The following is a 14,702-nucleotide window of genomic DNA, read 5'->3' on the forward strand; positions in this document are numbered from 1 at the left end:
ACCCCCATTCCCCATGGGTGCCAGATAACAATGCTTTTGCTGTAGTAATAATTGCATCATGTACACAAAAGCAAGCACTTGAACACCTTGCATATGAAAATTAAACAATATTCTGTTCAGTCCATTTTTTTTCTCTGAAAAGTAGCCCCAAGCCAACTTTCTTTTGAGGCAGTTAAAAAAAAAATGTCTAAATACCTTTACAAACCTACATGGAAATGTCCACACAATGCAAGCACATGTGCTTGCTGCAGCTCAAATAAAAGTGCTACAAATTTGAGCCAGGGCTTTTTGCCTCAGTGCACATGCCCAGACATGTACTTTGTTGGGGAGCAAATTGTGCCATTTGGGGCAAAATAACCCTGCCTGGCTCCTCCCGAACCTGCAGCCAGGGGGAGCTAGAGCCTGGGGCAAGCACCTGTGCTGGCCCCAGCAGTATAAAAACCTGTCCTGACCAGCAGCTGAGGGCTACTTGCCCTCAGAAGTTTCTGAGGTCCAGCCACTTGGTATCTAGGTACACTAGCCCCTTGTGTCAGCCAGACTGCTGAAGCAGCATCCCAAATTCACGTTTTAAAATACCCCAAAATCCACATTCTTCCACAATTAGAACAAAAGAGAGAGAGAGAGGGATGGATTGATGAGATGGTCAATGTTTTATTGCTATATTTACAATGTTAGAGAAATTTGGAAGCCTATCAGCATTCTAGTATCATAATAAAATAAATCCTCAATATCTATATGGTTTTAATGTTTGCTTTTGGTTTCCTTATGACATGATGGGTCTGTGATGGGAGGATGGTGGCTTTGCAGGAGAGTGGGGAGATGTGGGAACATGGTGGCTGAAGAGAGCAGGGGAAGTCTCCAGCTTATCTCCAGGGGCTTGTCTGCAGCCCCCTGCTCCCTCTCCTGCTTGTCTCCAGCCTCATGAGGCTGGAAATGAGCAGGAGAACAAGCAGGAGGCAGGAGACAAGCAGAAGAATAAGCAGGAGGCAGGAGACAGCCGGTGGAGACATTCCTCTGCTGTGTCCAGCCTCCTGCTCATTTCCCTTCTTGTCTCTAGCCCCCTGCCCATTCTTCTGCTTTTCTCCAGCCTCCTGCTACTGCCAGTGTGTGTGGGGTGGGGGGGCGGGGCAGGGCAGGTTGGGATAGGGAGCGGGGAGCTGGGGGAATGAATGGGGGGCAGGGGAAATGAACGGGGAGTTGGGGAAAGGAATGGGGGCTGGGGTCAGGTGGGGCCTCTCCCAAGGTCCCCTCCCACCTCCTCCAGGCCCCCAGCCACCTACTTACCTGGCCTTAAGCCAGTCCAGGTCCCTGCAGCTTGCACCGCTGCCTGCCCTGCATGGGCAGGCAGCATGCTTCAGCACCAGAAAAAGGGCCAACCACAGAGATGCTCTGGCAGGCTACCAGAGTGTCTCTGTGAAGGACCAAGCCTCTAGTGGCCTCAGGGCATGGTCCAGAACCAGAGTATTGGGGCCTCATTTTGCCCTGGCACATTTTTTTTTGTTTCCGCACGTGCTTCTTGCAGCATGTCAAAGGTGTTTGAGATGCTGCAAGAGCCATGTGCACAGTCATCTGGACACGACCCATGAGTCTAACTTGAAAAGTTGAATATTAATCTGTTGGTGAAGTAGAATTATTGGCTGTAAAAGATTTGGCATCCTCTCATCTAAAGTCTTCTCACTACAAGGTACATTCATATATTCTGATTTTGTTGTGAAGTTGATTTCACTAAAAGCAAGGCTTCCAGAGTAAAGAATGGAATACCACAGAGCTATTGGAACAGATTTTTGCTGATCATGGAAAGGGATAACGTTAAAAGTATTTTCCCCCTTAAAGAGCTATTTAATGTGTGGACACATAAGTAACACATCAGCCTATATTTATTCAGCCCTGTGAAATTTAATGTCGTAATTATTATAACATTAATGCTTTCCTCAATGTGTTATTAATCTGAAACCAAGTAAAGGTTTGCTATTGATTACTGTTATTGGGAAATCAACAGAACTGGGAAGAGACAGACTATGTAATGCATAGTACCTGTTGAAAACCTGTGTAAACCTTTGATAAACCTTGTTTGTCACAGAGGTACAGTTTGAGAAGTGGGTTCTGCCTCATTGGGCCTCAGCTGAAAAGCCAAATCTATCAGGGTCCAGTTGTTCCCTCACTGTGGGATCCATCACTTATCTTGTATAGTCTATAAACTATTCCTACCATCACTCTAGAAAATAATCAACTACATAACCAGATACTTTCTGAGAGCAAAGTAGAAACCATCACATATACTAACAAGTTCACATAGGGTACAATTCCTATTGACTTCAACAAGAGTTTAGATTTGGGTCATAGATTCATCCAACCACAAGTCTGAACATCCAGAACTGGGAGATCTGGCGGCCCTACTTGACTGTGGTACTGGTAAGTAACAGGCCCAATATAATACCTTTTCATTTTTAAAAATATTATTTTTTCTTATTAAAAAGAACTGAGTTATTCAATGAATTTGGAGGTCAAATAAAACAGCTGCTGCATGATCAATGAAATAGGTTGTTATAATGTGATAAAAGTTAAGAAATCATAAAGAGTTCTCTACAGGTGCTAATTTTACTACTTGAGTGAAATTAATAAGACTCTCCATAAAACAGCAGGAGATCCTTAGATTACACGAGTAATCAGCAAGAAAATTTATTGTGGATTCACAAAGCATGAAATGTTTGTGTAATGTATGCAAAAGTGGTACTTTATTTTCTGCAGTGAACAATTCTTGAGCTCTTATAATAGAAAAATATTTAATAGTTTGAAAACTCTTGAGGCATAGTTTTAAAAAGTTGTTCAAGTGTGATTAATTTGACTCAATACAAACCAACATTGAAAGAAGGGCCACCTTATTTAAACAAACAGTAGGGCCCATTCATTAAAATAATTATATAAGATTAAACAAAGGGCATAAAGACAATTGGAAATCCAACTTAGTGTCAAGGGAATTAAGATTTAGTACCATAACATTACAAACTGGGTTTGTAGCAGTACATTAATTTGAAAACCAAAACCTTTTTTCATTATCTGATATCCCCAAAGCAGCATCCAGGCAAATGGTAAATTTAACATTTGAATGTAAAATATATTAAATGATATTTTCCATTTCATGCAAATGCAGCCACTGTAACTCCTTAAGGGCTGTTCCCTTTTTACTTAAAATGTGGTTAGAAGGTGCTATTTTTATTATATATTTAGCTGGGTAGCTATACAAGGATTTTTACTCTACACTGTTTCTTGGTTAGCACTAGGTCATATGATCTTTATAATTATTATACCAAGTCAAGGACCCAGTATATATAAAGTATAGAATACTTTTGAAATTTAAGGCTCACTTAGAGATGGGTCATATTTAACAGTTTAGCTCCTGATGCAACAAACATTAATCTGTGCTTAATTTTATATGCGTGGTTTAGCTTTAGTGAAGCCAATGCAGTGGAGCCAAAATGCTACTTTATTCACATGCTTCAGTTTCCAGAAGATCTGGGCATTACCTGAATACTGCAATTGGACATGAAGACTTACGCAGTACTAATTCACTTGTATCCAACAAAAGTGAACATCACAAAGATGAGTATTTAAAATCAAATTCAAAATTACTTGACATGCTCTTGTTGCATTTCATTTTAAACACAAAACAAAACCTGTTTTCATTCTTTAAATATATTTATGTTATCCAGAATTTTGAAGGGAATTTTTTTTCAGTTCCCATATGGGAAGTAAGACAGAATGGTTTGACTAAATACTAAATGACTGCTCAGTATCCGCCAGTACTGCGCAATCCCAGAGGTACATAGATCATTTCTAAGCCTACTGCACAGTAGTGGCAGCATCACAGTTAGTGCCAACCAATGCTGCATCGCTGTAGCTCATCACTGTGTTGCTGTAGTGTCTCATGTAGAGGCCCCCACTGAATAGAAGTGAAGGTATGAAAAATGAATATGTTCCATATATGGAAGAGGCAAGAAAGCCACTTAATAAAGGAAATAAATTCCTACCAGGTTAACTTAGGCCACACAATCCCAAAACTCACCTTGATAAAAATAGTTAAAAGTATCCCTAAATTTCTCTCAGATGTTCCAGCAGCTGATTCTTCTTTCTTTAGTATAACCCTTTTATTCCAGACCTGTGCAAGATATAACACTTTTCCACATACACCAGTTATCCCACTTTCTCATCTGCTTTCTGACTATATTTACATACATCATCGTTTACCTATAAGTAAATATTTTGGGTGTGTTTATACAGCTTTTCATGACTGAGGATTCAAGATCTTGATTTATGATGAAGAGCTGAAAAATGGAAAACAGCTTGACATATAGTTAGCCCTCTATCCTCACTGGAAGATTTGATAAAAATACAAAGCCTGACCCTAATGGTGTTTAAGTGAATCTTGTTAATGCATACCTACCAATACATTAAAAAGTTATGGGCAAAATTTTCAAAAGCAACAGAAGACATTGGACAGCTTAATTTTGGGCGCTCAATTTAGGAAATCATCAAACAGTATCAACTTCTGAGAAAGTACTGAGTCCATCCATTCAATTAAAAACAGGGTTGTTGTTTTTTAAGGTAATTCATTTTGGACCTCAAAAGCTGAAAGTCTGAAATTCACTAGTCATTTCTGAAAATCTTGGCCTGCAAGAACAAAATCATATCCCCCTACCCCACACACATATACAATAAACCCTTATCATTAACTTCAATAAGTGCAGTCATCTGTGTATTTTAGAACAGAATTTATCACAATTAAATATTCATATATCACATGTTATACAGTGTAAGTGTACTGATCTCATAGCTCTTGATGAAACTGATTTTATTAATATGCTTTATGGAATCATATGATTATTTCTATTCAATATTTTAAATTTAACTTCTATTGATTTGTGTAATTGATGGTATTTGTTTTATACCTTGGGGCTTAATTAAGTGGACTAAAAATATCAATATACTGCAGCTGTTCAACTGACACAAATGGAGCCAAATGACACTTTAACTTGACTGGTTATTAATGTTCTATCAATAAAACAACCAGGGGGATTTCATGGTTCAGGAAACTGGTAATAATAAAATGTGCAGTCTTTCATTTTTAGGTTACTGTTTCAAACAAAACCTAGTTAATGGATAATTGAAAATCATCACCTGATGGTTGTTCAGTGACCTATTTTAAGTTATGTAAAATGAAGTTAGTAGTCACATTATGGAACCCAGTAGTTAAGCAACAGGCTGTGTACACGCATTCATATAAATAATCTGGGAAAATTCTCCCAGGTTTGTTCTTCTGATAGAGAAACTTATGCAGAGTATACAGAAAATCATATTATGAGGCCTGAAGAGTGGACATCTTGCAGTGCTGGCACTGTGAAGCCCGGGGGAAAGTAGGGTGGGGGCTATGCACACATTTCAACGCGCTCTTGAGGCTCCATTAGTATTCCTGGTGACAGATGGCAGCAGTGCATAGGGCAGACTTGGCTGACCCAGGCCACCCATGATCAGCCTGTGTTTCCCTACAGTACAATGGTGCAATTGTTAAGGGGGCATGTTCTTCTACCTACTATAGCAAGAAAATCCAGCAAAAAAGAAATTGCCTCCCCAAGGGGAAGAAGAGGATGCTGGAGGACCTTGGTCTTTTCCAAGAGAAGCCACAGCATGAACAGACATTCACTTTCCCAAGAAAAACTCTTCCAGGAATGCTTTAACCCTGGTGGTTCCCAGGGTATTTTTCTTCTGAAGCAGCCATTTTCACTCTAGAAGAAAAAGCCTGAACCTCTGTAAACTCATGGTTTCTCCTGGGTGAGAAGTGACTCTCCTGGAGAAACTGAATGTCTGTAGATGGCTTCAGAAACCATCAACAGTTGGTACCTCTTTTGTTGGAAGTCTGAGATAAAAGCCCCTTGCCTTAATAAGTAGGAAGATCAAACTCTTTCTGAGCCCTGTAAGTACTGTCCCCATTACATGGCCAAGATACTGGGTGTACTGCTGTGCACATGCTATTGTTTCCCAGGAAATAAAATCAAGCATTTTCATCTCCAAGAATATCTGTGGCAGCTGTGTGTGTGTGTGTGTGTGTGTGTGTGTGTGTGTGTGTGTGTGTGTGTGTGTGTGTGTGTGTGTGTGTGTGTGTGTGTGTGTGTGTGTGTGTGTGAGAGAGAGAGAGAGAGAGAGAGAGAGAGAGAGAGAGAGAGAGAGAGAGAGAGAGAAATCTTTCAGGAGTATTATATTCACACACACACACACACCCCAGTTCCAATCTGATATGAACTAGTGCAGCTTTGTTAACATTAATGAAAATGCACCAATTTGTAGCAGCAGAGAATCTCTCCCAAAATATATATAACTTAATATAGCTAAGGCTAGTGAGTTTAGTGAGATGCTGATAAATAACAGATGCCATTAATTTTAAAAGTAAGATTAGAACCAAATTGTGAAAGCCTGTTTCTGTTCTGTTTTATATAAACTGTTATGCCACGCTTACCACTGTAGTGTCTGAGTGCCTATTGTTTCTTGCTACTTCACCAGAGAATAACACAATCCCAGATTGTGTCATGGAAAGGAAGGCTTTAGGCTAGTGTCATTTGTCACCTACTATTTCATTATCATTTTCTAATACAAATGACAGTTGAAAATCTTTTTCAGTGCAACTAAAATATGACCTATGTATGCCTGCAAAGTAAAATCATTTGCAACATAGAGCATATGTAAAAAAATAATGTAAATTTCAAGTTGAGGAAATGTCTGTTATTTGAAATGGATTTTCATTTGATAAATTTAATAAATATGCTTATTTTTCCATAACATAAAGGCATCTTAGATGAAAATACAAACTGCAGACATGATTCTGGACCTCTGTTCTTAGAAGTCTACACTCCCAAGTGATTATACAAAATAAAAAATTTCACCAGAATCAATCATTGGAACCCTGAAAATAAACAAATGTTAGCAAATAATCCTCTAGAACACTATGTTAAACTCAGTATTTTCATGGCAATCATATTATGATTGCTCAGACTCTTCTATCAAAGTGTAGGTTTCACATCCTTTCCCCAGTTTAGCTTTCTGCAAAAGAAAAAAATCTGTATCTTTTCTCCTAGGATCTTGAGTCAAGACATGTTCATTATTTGTACTGAGAACCACATGATGTCATTAATTTACCCTGTTCGATTTAGTGCCATACAAATTATTTATTTTCCTTTCTCTATCGAGTGATTTAAGTATGGATTAACGATATACCATATTTACTCACTCACCACACACACACTTATCCCCAAAATCAGCTTTCCAAAGTTGGCGTGAGTCTTAAGTGGGAAGGCTGATTTATTTTCACTGGAATAGAATCAGGAAAGAACATAAGCATGAAGATACTGTAATCTAATAGCTTCCAAAATAGCTCCCACTTGCTTGTGACCCCAGCAAGTAGAAGGAGCATAATGCTATGTTAACCCTGTCCCAGATTCAGTAACTATTGGCTGAGCACTGTGGGTTGTGCTTGAAGCAGCATCTGCGCTGACTAATGGCAACTGAGTTGCTGCGTGCAGTCAATACTCTCTTGATATGGCTTGTGGTATGGAAACAGTACTTATTTACAGGAATATATATAAAGAACTGTTTACAAGAAAGAAGAAACAGTCTTCCTAATGCTCTTGCAAGTCTAGGGCTTAGCCTTGTTGCTGTCCTGCCATACCAGAAAGTTCCTGTTGCCTCTCCCAAACTATCTCCTGGGATGTTATACTTTTTGGACACTAGGTTTCCAAGAGAATCTATTCTATGGCGCAGAGTTAACCATGACTTTGGAAAAATCTTTTGTTTCCCTATATTCCGCCTTCCAAAAACAGTGTGCAACCTGTTCTCATCTGTTGTTTCAAAACTCTTTAAAAAAATTCTCTGAATCCTACCAGTGTTATCCCAGGAGCTATAGAAAAGATGGTGCTTACCACCAAAACACCTACATGTTTTACAACACCATGTGATAGGTCTGTGTTTTAACTGCCCAAATCCTTGTGACGTCTCACAGCTTTAAGCTATTTTAGCAGTGTCTTCCTCTCTGTTCCATGGAACGCCAAGCAAACAGTGCTTAACACTAAGGTCATACAGCCTAGAGAAGTCATCCACTAATTTTCATTAGCCTATAGACAACAATACAGAGCCTGCAATGTTCATGCTGTCCCTCCGAATAAGAGGGAAACCTGTGGAAAGCAAAACTTCCTGTGGCCACAAGCAGCCTTTCAGTAGCGCAGCCAATATGTTGCCCCTGGGCAGCAGACTGGGGACTACTGGCCTGAAGAATGCTATGCCAAATAAAGCAACTAAACACAAAGCTACAAAAGAGAAATTTTAAGACCAGCACTGCCCTGCTTACAATTTCAGCACAGAAAAAGCAGGATTCTGAGAGTTAGAAGCTAATGGCAGATATATCAATCACAGCAAGTAGTCCTGAAAATGGAATCTGTATGCAAAGATTTTCTCTTTCCTCTTTGCAATAAGGACCTGGAGGGAAGAATTTTTGAGGTAAATTTCTCAGTTAAAGTACCCAAGTGAGGGGAGAGGGGAGAGAGAGAGAGCTTGGACAAGACTTTAGAAGTCTGAGAAAGAGTGTCAGAAGCAAGTAGAAAGAGGCAGCCAGCTGGTGAGTAAAGTACCCCCTGGGAAAAAACAAGATTTAAAAACCAAGCTTCAGGTGCATATACTAGAAGGGGATTCTATCTTTGCAGTTCTTACCAATGCAGAACAAAGATACGTCTAAGTGCAAAGTCTTCCACTGAGGATGGAACAATTCTCATGCAGGGGTACAGGCTGGGGACTGACTGGGTAAGCAGCAGCTCTGCAGAAAAAGGACCTGGGGGTAACAGTGGACATTAAGGTGAATATCAGCCAAAAGTGTGCCCTTCTTGCAAAGAAGGCTAACAGAATACTGGGCTACATTAGTAGGAACATTGCCAGCAGATTGAGGGAAGTCATTATTCCCCTGTATTCAGTACTGGTTAGGCCACATCTAGAGTAATGTGTACAGTTTTGGGGCTCCCACTGTAGAAGGGATGTGTACAAATTGGAGACAATCCAGCAGAAGTCAACAAAAATGGTTAGGGGGCTAGGGAATAGGACTTATGAGAAGGGGCTGAGGTAACTGGGCTTATTTAGTCTGGAGAAGAGAAGACTGAGAGGGGATTTAATAACAGCCTTCAACTACCTGAAGGGGGTTCAAAAGAAGATGGAGCTAAACTGTTCTCAGTGGTGGCAGATGGCAGAACTGGAAGCAATATTCTGAAGTTGCAGCAAGGCAGGTTTAGGTTAGATATTAGGAAAAACTCTCACAAGCAGGGTAATAAAGCACTGGAATGCATTACCCAGAGAGGTAGTGGACTGTGCATCCTTGGAGGTTTTTAAGACCCAACTAGACAAAGCCTTGGCTGGGATGATCTAGTTGGGGATGGTCCTGCTTTGAGTAGGGGTTGGACTAGATGACCTTCTGAGGTCCATTCTAACCCTAATTTTCAATGTTTCTATATAAGTAAGTTAAAAAATACACATGCCATTAAAAAGTGGGCCTAAAGCTCAGGATTTTCAAAGCAGCCTGAGACACGTCCTTCCAGATGCCCCTGACCACTTGCAAAACCTAAATGGTTGGGTTTTGAATTACTGTGTAATGTTCTATTGAACTGAAAATCCTTGTGTATTTTAGAATTTCCTAATGTACAGCTCACTTAACAGAACAAAATAAACTGCTGTTATAAAAAAACCCTTTGCTTTGTGTTCCTCCTACAGATAATGTTTGGTTTATCAATAGACTATAGCATTATCATCATTCAAATAATATTGCAACAAGGAAAACATGCATTTTACTATTCAGAGGGCATCACACACAAGCTTTTAAGAGCTCCTCCAACAAACTAACATAAAAAAAGCATTATTGGTAGATTTAAAGTGTTTTCATATAGATGTTAAAAAATGTGCGTCAGAAACACAAAGCATTGTGAAAAGGAAACAGGCATTCTAGATAAAAGTACTTAAGATTAATTTAACATGCACAGGATTTCCCAATTAAAACTTTCACATTACCACTGCATTTTAAACAGTTAATCTCCTAATGAGACATCCCCAGCAATGAGAAGTGAATTGCAGGACTGAGTATGGCCCTGAGGCCTGCATCTGGAAACGACTGTAGTTTTATAAATGCTGGATTTATGTTGTTTTATACAGGGCTAGAAAGAAAGAGCTACACTGCCATCTACTGATAAACCAGCTTTCTTTTGCCGTGAAAAGATGAACCCAAATATAATAAAATCATCTTTGCTTGTATCCATAATATTCAATACTAGGAATTAAATGAAAGACAAATGAAAGAAACTGTGATACTCAGTACTTCACATATACAAAAGTTATTCTATTTTCAACTTGGCTAGCTTTAACAACTTAGTTTCTCTCTCTCTCTCTCCTACCCTCCTCCCCCCAAACTTTCTTCCCACAAAACACTTTATGAAAAAAGCTTCATGGAGAACCAATGAGACAATATAACTGGAACCTCTGTTTTTTCTCTTTCTCCCAGCTCTCCAATGCCATATCTTTGAATCCTAGCTGAGAAAGAGCAAGACCTGCAGTCATCTCAGCTAATAATACTCCGCAACTGAGTCATCCAAAAGAGGTATGTTACAGTTGACTTCTCCCTTTTCTTCCCTCAAGAACCAAAAGCATCACCTCTGTGACGTGACTGATTTCCACAAGTCTAGATGAGAGGGAGTCTCTTGCATAGCAGCCAAAGGCACTGCTGTGGAGACACTACCCTAACTGAAAACAAAGTTCTGCTGCAGTTTCCTCTTGGGGTCCTTTTTGACAGCTGAGTTTGCAAATCAAGATATTGAAAGTAACCACAACCTCCCATAGAGGTATTCACCCCTGATTGTTCATGATTTTTTTTTCATCAATAGTGAGAGAACAAGCAGAATGTAAGTTTTTGGATGAAAAGGAAGAAGTAACTTGCCACATACCTAATTGGTAAAAAAAGGGAGAAAAAGTAGCTTAGAAAGGTGCCAGGAATTATGTGCCACCAGTGTTTATCTAAAAACTCTACCTTGCACCACTGTTGAGAATTTCAGATCCTATAACAGAAAAACAATTGGATGCTTTCTGTGGATTTGGTAGCTCATTACATATATATGTAAAAAACTCTTACAATATAAGGTAAGAAAATTCCCAACCTCACATTTTGGAGTTGTTTGGTAATATTAAAGCACAAACTGATTCAGGCTGCTGTCAGGAAAATCACAAAGTGACATATCATCTGAGAGCACCATGAGAAAAAACATTTTCTCCAATTCAGTGCGTGTCAAAAGGTGTCTCAGTAGAATGAAGTTGTGAGCAAGAACGGAAAGAAATATACACCCTCCCCACCTTACCAACACAATAAATCCAAAACAAAAAACAAGTTAGCTTAATTGTGTTTTCTAAAGACAGAGATTTTTTGTCACCTCTATAAAAGAAAGGACCTGCTGCCACCTACAAAAGAGTTGAGGTTAACTTGTTTAGTAAGAGAAAGATTTTTTTTCATAGGACTAAATGAATCCCCCTTACATTCAGGCCTAGAAATAATCCACATTTCAAGGACAGTACAAGATTTCTACTAAAACTATCCATCTCCATTGTTTATAATCTTGTCCTGGCTTCAAGGGCCACATTCAGACAAACATGGACATACGGCATGTGGTGCTGCTAACCTATCTGCAGCACCACGCACAGCACAGGCAGGTGTTCCCTGCGCTGCTATGTTGCAATGCAGAGTGGGTTTTGACCCCAGGAGATCCCGCCACATCTTAAAGAAGCAGGGCAGCGCACGTGGTGGCAGTGTGTCCCACCCAAAACTGGAGCCTGGCCTGCCAGAGCTATTTTCTGGCTGCTGGCCAGGCTCCCAGCTGCAGGAGCACCATGGCTGCAATTCCCCAAGGCCCCCAAGTAAGGCTGCTGAGGCCAGCACAGTTGCTGGCCTCAGCCTCCCCTACCCCACCCAGGGTAACTTCAGTACACCAGAGGGAGCGTGCCATGGGTGCTCCCCAGGGCCAAGTGTCAGTGGCACGTATTGCCCCTGGAGAAACAAAAATATGCACTCATGTGGATACAGCCCTGGAGTTTATGTATTTAGAGCCCAGAATAAGGGTTTTCCTTAAGATGGAAAATAGGTAAGTATTAGCACTTTTAAGAGACACAGATTGTTTAGAGTAGTGCTTGTGTACAGTACCAGCTATAAAACTGCACAGTTTATGTTACCATTTGGGTCACAGCAGTAAAGCAAATATTTATCTCCCATTCAGATATTATCCAACTCTTCCTCAAGCATTGCATAGAACCCTTTTTTTTGAACAATGTCTTGGTGGGTTTTTTTAATTTCCTGTCCCAAAATACTAAGAGGCTTACAGCAGCTCCTTCCAAGATACTCTGTATAGAGTGGCATCATTGACAGCCCTAATGTAAACTGGTTGTTCTCCCATGAAAAGCTTTTAAATTAATAGGAGTTGGTTCAAATTATGCCACGTGTGAAACTGATCTAGAATACCTATGGCTACTTGTCACAAAATAAAGGACACCGCTGATGGATCAACAGCCCACCTACTTTCCACTTATTCCCTCTGTTGACTACCCAACATTGGTTTGGTAGCTATATATAATCTACCATTTTAAAGGTATGGATTATTACTATGTTCAGCATAACAATATGCTCAATAAAAACATATAAACTTTTATTAAATGTGATTTATCATAAAATCCACCATCTATAGGTGAAAAAAACATTTGCGAGACCCATCTTACATTTAGGCAGCCTACTTAAAGCTACCTAAAACTAAACTGGGACCAATGTGTACAGACATTTGCCACTGCCAGGAGTAGGTAGGAACAGGGCATCCTCAGGGCTGTGGCAAATGGTTGGGCTTTCTGAGCCCTGGAGCTGTGCTGTGAATGCATGCAGGTGTTTACTAAACTGGGTTAAACCATTTTAGATCAAGGCAACCCAGATCAATCTAAAGTTAGTTCACCTAAGAAGGGGAACTTCTAGGTGAACTAACTTTAATCGGGCATGCCATATTTTGGGGGTGATTTAACCCCTCTGAACACTTACACACCCAGGTGTTTAGACTGACCTTACCTTGGTTACATCACTCTAAATGTAACATTTTTATATACCTATGCTTTCTGAGAGTGAAATTTTTCCTTTACAAAAATTAGCAATTATAAAACTTGATATTTAGCAATATAGAATCTTTTTACTGGTATTAAACTAAAATGTCAAGGAAAACATTCTGTTTTCCAGGCCTGTGGTACACCACCTCTTGAGACCATGGACACAACTCTCCATATGTTTAACTATAAGATGTTTGTCTCAGCTGCAGCGTACAATTACCCACAAATTTTATCTTCAGAGTTCATTTTCTTTGAAATTCAATTCTGTCTTTTCAAGTGAAATGGAAACTTCTTGTTTATCCAAATGTGTTTATCCACATTTGCTCCAAGTCCTGGCTTTGCATGAACTTCGTAGTTTTGTCACCGAGAACAATGAACATGAAGGCGGGTCATAAGAACAATATTTTTCTAATAGGAGAATACAGCAATAGAACTGGCAAAAAAAATGGAGAGAATATTTCACCAACATTCCCAAAGAAATATCTTCTTTTTTCCCATTGGTTAATTCTGAGATTTTTTTTTTCCAGCTGCAGTGATAATTGCCATTTGAAATGCTTCTTAGCATTCAGACAAATGAGAATCTCTGATTTAGACTTTAAAAGTAAAGTACAGCTATTCTTTATGCCCACTAATTTTGTCCCAAATTTAGATCCAGACACATATAGCATTGCTTTTATCAGGAAAATGAGATATTCTCTGCATCTCTGGGAAAAATCTTTCAGAGCATAAAGAGATGACATATGTTCATCCTGCTCCCAATCCATCTGACATTGCCTTGGAACATAAAAGAAGAAGGGAAACATGTTTTGGAATTAGCAGGAGCCAGAAGATTCCCCACATGTTCCCCATTTTAACATGCCACCTACTTTCTATAGCTGCACTGCTGGTTTTAGTCTCTGGCTAGCTGCTCTCTAACAGGCCAAATTCAACCCTGATATATACCTACATAAGCAATAACTTTGCACAGAAAGTATGTCAGCCTTCCCCATTCTGCACTGACTTTCTAAAATAAAGGAAAATCCTACACCCCTCTTCATTTACTAATCAAACAAAACAGTGCTGTATTATTATAAAATGCAATCTTTTGGATTATTACCCCTGGAATAAGCTGCTTTTTCTCTCCAAAATCACTCTTCTTCTCCATTTCCCCCCATGTGTAACCCAAACCCAATAATATTTGAATTGGACTTTCAAATGATAATACTGAAGGATTCTAAATTAGGTAAGATGTTTCTGCCCACCAGTAGTAGAAGGATGTGGCCAGGTGCTTGAGGCAAAGCAGAACCAGTGACTTCCAGTTGCTGCTGCAATTGGGAATGCTGCCGCTTTTTTTCATGTTCCCCCCAAAGTTGGCACTGGGGGGCAGTTGCCCCTTTTGCCCTCCCTAATCATATCACCACTGCCCATCCCAAAAAGAAAAAAATGATGTAGGAACATCAAATGTACTATTGTGAGAACTACAGAAAGCCTTGGACTGAAAGCTAACTAAAGAAGAAGGATATGGTTGG

The sequence above is a fragment of the Crocodylus siamensis genome, chromosome 2 (genome assembly GCF_052110815.1).
Source record: "Crocodylus siamensis isolate JL-2025a chromosome 2, ASM5211081v1, whole genome shotgun sequence".
Lineage (NCBI taxonomy): Eukaryota > Metazoa > Chordata > Crocodylia > Crocodylidae > Crocodylus > Crocodylus siamensis.